Here is a 6,000-nt window from a genome sequence, read left to right as displayed (position 1 = left end):
AATCCAAATTCGACGAAATCAAAGGCCAAACGTGCGTCATGACGGCCCCAAGGTACCGAGCCACAAGGGCTCGTGACACCCAGTCCGAAACGACACGTAGCTGAGCCTCAAGGGCCCGACCACTGCACAGGTCGCCAGCAACGGTCCTAGTGGGGGGGCTAGGGGAGTCCCGCCGCCTGGAGCCATCCAGCGGCGGCCTAGGGCCATCCAGCCACGGCCCTAGCCAACGGCTCCCCTCGTGGGCTGTTGGCTAGGTCCGTGACTTCCACAGGTGCACACTGAGAGGTGCACCAGTGGTTTCTCCTTCATATGTAATGCAAAACTAGGAAATTTTCCACTTCCAAAACATCAACAAAACATCATACAACATCAACAAGTCATCTAATAGCTCAAACACAGCATTCTAGCATTTCTACTCATTTCTACCTATAAAACAGTGGCTTCACAGAGCCAAAATTAAGTTGGGAGTCCATGGGGTTATACCTCTTCTTGTTCTTCCTCCTTGTGTGGATCTCAGCCTACTCTCCACTCAACTTCCACCACTTCCTTCACCACCTAAACATCCCAAACAACAACACAAACTATGTTTAAGAATCTCATATAATGGAGGCCAAAGAAACAAACTAGAAGCAAAGTGGGTTTTATAGGGTGCAAAATCCTAGGAGATTCTCCTATGATTGGTTAGGGTAAAATAGTATTTTGGTTGACTCTTCAAATGTATCAGACAAAAGCATTGGAAGCTTGTGGTTCACCATGCAACATGGACCCAAGTCTAGAAGGATAGTTTTAAATAGTTTGGGGGTCAAAATAGATTTTTCCAAAAATGATTTCTATATAAACACTTGGTTCAAGTTTCTCAGATTTCTCCGGGTCTCACTCAGATAGATTTCTCAATTTAAAACGTGGTACACGAAGTACCCGAAAGTTTAGGATTTTTGGAATTAAAATTCTCGGTGTTGAATTCATTTAAAAATGTAACTCAAAATAATTTATTCAAACACCAAATTTATCTCAACAAAATTTTAATAGAGTGAAAATAGCTATTTTGGAATTTCTTAAAATTGGATTTATAAAATTAAATTTTGGGTTGTCACAGTATGCTTGGGTTGGTTGTGGTAGTATAGGATTGGAAGGTATTTTGGCCTCTTGGTGGGAAGTAGTCATCCTCTTGTTCGAAATGGTTAGAGGGATGGGATTGAAAATGGTAGGCATTATAAGAATTGTACCCTCTATCTCCCCGGTACATATTAGAATATTCTCCATGATCTTGATATCTCTCCTCATAATCATCCCGGTAATACCTTGGTATTTGGTATCCACCCGAATGATCATGAGGGACTTCTCTTTGTCGTGGTTGGGCCCAATTATATGAATGCTCAAAATCAAGATCATGGGAAGAATCTAGGAAGTCCTTTGGCGGCTCATTGTTGGTGTGGTTTTGTTGAGATGAAGGTGTATTTGTCTTTCTAAAATTTCTACACCCTCCATAGCCGTAGGGATCGGAAATTCGGGCATTATAGTGTCCCCTTTGTGGCTCATGGGAATTTTGTTTGGGTGGTGGTGGACTATAATGCTGATTTTGATTGTGGGGATTGTAAGCTTGGGCATTTGGTTGGGGTGGTGGTGGGGTATGTTTTTGGTGGGTATAATAGAATGGTTGGAAGTTGAAGAGTTCAAAGGATTGATCATAGAGATCATACAATTGAGAGTCCATCCTTCAAGGGTCAATCTAGCATCAAAAGAATAAAGAAGAGAGAAAGATTTGCAACTAAAAGTAGTTGCAAGTCAGCTCAAATGAAATTTCAATTTCAGTGTTTCAAGAAGAGAAGGGGTACGTAAGCACACAATGTGCAAATGAAATAAAAATGACAAAATGCTGAAATTAAAAACAAGATGGTTTCACTAGATAGCACAAATGATCACAATGGATAGCAAGTAAAATAAAACGGGCAACCTAGAATCCTATTAACACACTCCTAGATTGTCATAGTAAACACACTCTACTTAGCACCTATTGTCATCCCGACAACGGCGCCATTTAGATACACGCTTTTCGTTACGGTTCTCATTTTAGATAGCGTCGTCAAAAGATTAGATGTGCATGGGTCGTGTATGGAAAGAGGTTGAAAGAGTTAAAACGGGGAGTGAGAACCACCCCGAGTGTCGTACTCAAGGATGACAAGTCGGAGAAAATAGAGTGCAAGACAATCACGTGTCACGGTGCATTACAAGAGAAAAACTAGGTGCAAGGAGTGTATATTGTAAGTGTGGGAGTGTAGGTGAGAGCATGTGTGCAAGAGAGTGTAAGGAAAAAAACATAACAAAGGAAATAAGAAATGAAATAAAAGGAACTATAAAATAGAAAACGGAGTGGATTGGAATTCTCATTCCTTTGTGCGTGTGAGGTGAATCTGGGCTAGTGTTGATCTAGTCTTGTGAGATGACTTTCAATGCCGTTCACAGCTCGGTTAGTAGGTTTTTCATAGGTGTGGAACCACCGTTCCGTGACCACGTTCCTTATGAGCATTTCAACAAACACTTTGTTTACATCTCATTCCGGGCTTTATCCTCTCGGATCCGAGGGTGGGAAATGCAAGTGGAAAGGCTTAGAGTGAATCGCAATCTCTTACCAATACACTCTTCTCAAAACTCATACATGTGGTGCACAAACGCAAGCATAAGTCAAGACAAACACACTACCCGCTAGGGCTAGAGTATATCACAATCTCTTGCCAATACATTCATACGAACAAGGCTAGGATGTATCACAATCTCTTTCCAATACACCCATCCTAAACCTTATACAAGAGTGCGTACAACACACATACAAGGTAATACAAAATACACTTCCAACAAGACATCAACACAGCCAAACAAATAGATCAATACATAATCAACACAAAGAAACAAGATCCAATCCACTACTAGAATTTTAGCCAATCATTATAAAGACCAAGATCTAGCAATGGAAAAATAGGTAAAACAAGATATTATCAAAGAAGAACAAGAGTGGTTTTTACCCAAATCCGCTAGATCTATTCAATAAATGGTAGGGAATGAAGATCCAAGCTACAAGCTCACCAAATCTTCAAATCTCTTTTACAAAGTAAATGGATCTTAGCTAAAACCCTAGAAAGAGAAAATGTAAACTAGTCTAAACCTAAAGCTATCTAAGAAAAACTTCTCTCTAGAAAATGTTGAACTCCCCTTCCAAATATGATTTTTGGCCTTAAATAGCAAGTTTGGTTCGTCACCCTATTCATGCACGCGTGAATAAGATTTTACTCCTTTGGTCCGATGCCTTTAAATCCCATTTACCGGAGCTCTCACGTTGTGAGGGGGAGCGTGAATGTGAAATAATTCCCATTCCCTCCTTCACTCGTGCGTAATCGCGGTGCGTTCGGTCCTCGTTCGCGCTCCTTTCTCGGCTTTGCGCCTTTTGACCTTTTTACCACGTTTCCTGTCCACAAATACCTGAAAACATATAAAATACAATCAGGAAGGTATTTCCGTGCTAAATCGTACTTTAAAAAGATATTTTACTATAAAGCGCAAGACTTTTATATGAAAATGAATGTAAAACTCCTACTAAAGGATAATAAAAACTAGCATATTTGGAGGCTTATCAGGGTTCCATAGGACAAACCTGAGTTGATAGAGACAGAAGTGGTGCTTTGGACCTGCTACGAGTCGCCATAGATTGAGTCTGTTCGGCCGGCCTGGTAGACCTATCGCGAGGACGTCGTCGCCGTCGTTGTAGTGGAGCCATAACTTCAGCCGAGACCGTAGCAGCATCATCGAAGGCAGGTGGCTGGATGTCAGCATGCAGCGGCTGATCCGGATGAACACGGCGAGACACGGAGTCCAAGGGTATGGTGGCAGGTCGGTGAGCTAAAACAGACTCCTCCCACGGTGTTTCATGATATTGAGACAAATCCTGTAAAGAATTTTTAGTAGCAAAAGAAAAAACCTCTTCATCAAATCTGACATGCCTGCATGTGTAAATCTTGTTATTCTGAAGGTCCATGCACCTATACCCCCTTGATAGGAATATTTTTGTAATAAAGTTTTGATGAGCCAAATGTATTTTAGATCCCCTTAGATTTTAGATTTTAGAATAAGCATCATATTCCAGAATATCGAGTCAAAGAAAATCTACCATGTGAAGAACAAAATTAATTTGGAAAATTAATTTTGGTCCTACAAGTATTCATCCTAGAAAGAAGCATAAAGAAATGGCGTTGCAACAAATGACCAGATGAGCTTAATGATGAAATGGTAGAAGTCTTTACATGAAGTGATGATACATGAGATCGATCCCCCCCCCCCCCCCAAGGACTTATTTTTTACAAGTCAAGAATTCGGACAACCAAGATGTGCCAAAGGAGCACGATGTGTACAAGCAAGATGTGCCCAAGGAGCACGATGTCTGAAAGGAGCACAATGTTCTTAAAGAGCACGATGTGCCCAAGGAGCACAACGTATGCTTGCCCAAGGAGCACAATGTCCTAAAAGAACACGATGTCTGAAAGGAGCACAATGTTCTTAAGGAGCACGATGTGTACAAGCAAGATGTGCCCAAGGAGCACAATTTCCTAAAAGAGCACGATGTCTGAAAGGAGCACAATGTTCTTAAGAAGCACGATGTGTCCAAAGGAGCACAATGTGACCTAATCAGAAAAGCACAATGTTTAATCAGAAAATGGATAAATTCGAAGGAATTTATTTCGAAATCAACCCACATGCCTCAAGAGTCCAAAATTTCCTGAAGATATGATCAGAACGGGAGAAATATTTATGAAGACATGAATATAAAAACTTATCCTAGAAATAAATTCTATCAGAAGAACTTATTTCAAAGATACGTTGGAAATTCAAAATTGGCAAAAATAATATTTTAGAAACAACTTGAAAATCAAGTTGAGATAAAATATTATCCTGTCAGGCAAGTTGACAAATCAAATCAAATTGAAGACCTATCATTGTCAACAATATCAGGCCACAAGATTCAAAATTCAAATATCAAATTATCCCACTCCAACGGATATATTTGGTTATCTATAAAAGGCCATGAAGACTTGAAGAAAGCATAGAGGTGAATACAAAAAAAGGAGACGTGAGAACACACGGATGAACAAGTGCAAATTCTAGAAATACAAGTGCTCAAATATTCTTTAGAGACTTAGTCTGAATAGTCTCAAAAATAGTTGGAGAGAGATACAATTACCTTTGTATTTGTAATTGTTAGAAGAGTATAGCTGTGTGCAAAATACTCTACTGAGTGTAGCTGTGTGCAAAACACTCGTAGTTGCTAAGTGTAGCTGTGTGCAAGACACTTAGTTGGCGTTGAGTATAGCTGTGTGCGAAATACTCGTAGTTGAGTGTAGCTGTGTGCGACACACTTGGAGTTGGGTGTAGCTGTGTGCAAGACATCCGGAAGAAGTGCTTGTGTTTATTCACTATTGTAACTGTGTGTGGAAAATAGTAAATTACTCCTAGAAGTGAATGGAGTAAAGTGAACTAGGAAGATTACGCCACTTCCGAACCACTATAAATTACCTCTCTCATTTACATATCGCACTTACATAATTCGCTCTATCTATCTATCTTATCCGACTAACCCGTTTACTATTCACTGTTAATCGTTATCTTTCGGGTTTAGCATGTTTTCACGTATGCATGTAACTCAAACTTTCCGAGCTTAACTCTTGAATTATTCTAAGCAAGTTTGACGTGTTGCATGTGACTTTTATCATACGATTGACGTGACACGAAATCTTATTTATAGTCTTGAATATTATTGTTAAATATTGAGTGAACCATCTCCTTTAAATATTCAAGATATTCATGTCATCCTCACACCTCATATGGGCATATCCTACACATGCATGTGATTCAAATTATTAATTGGGCATAACTCTTTACGCTTATTTATTCCGCTGTGCATTTCAATCTGATTACTTCTCTATTTACTTGTTACTTAGAGTTGAAATTACCAAA

Source organism: Ipomoea nil, unplaced genomic scaffold, assembly GCF_001879475.1.
Source record: "Ipomoea nil cultivar Tokyo-kokei standard unplaced genomic scaffold, Asagao_1.1 scaffold2818, whole genome shotgun sequence".
Lineage (NCBI taxonomy): Eukaryota > Viridiplantae > Streptophyta > Magnoliopsida > Solanales > Convolvulaceae > Ipomoea > Ipomoea nil.
This window is presented reverse-complemented; position numbering follows the sequence as displayed.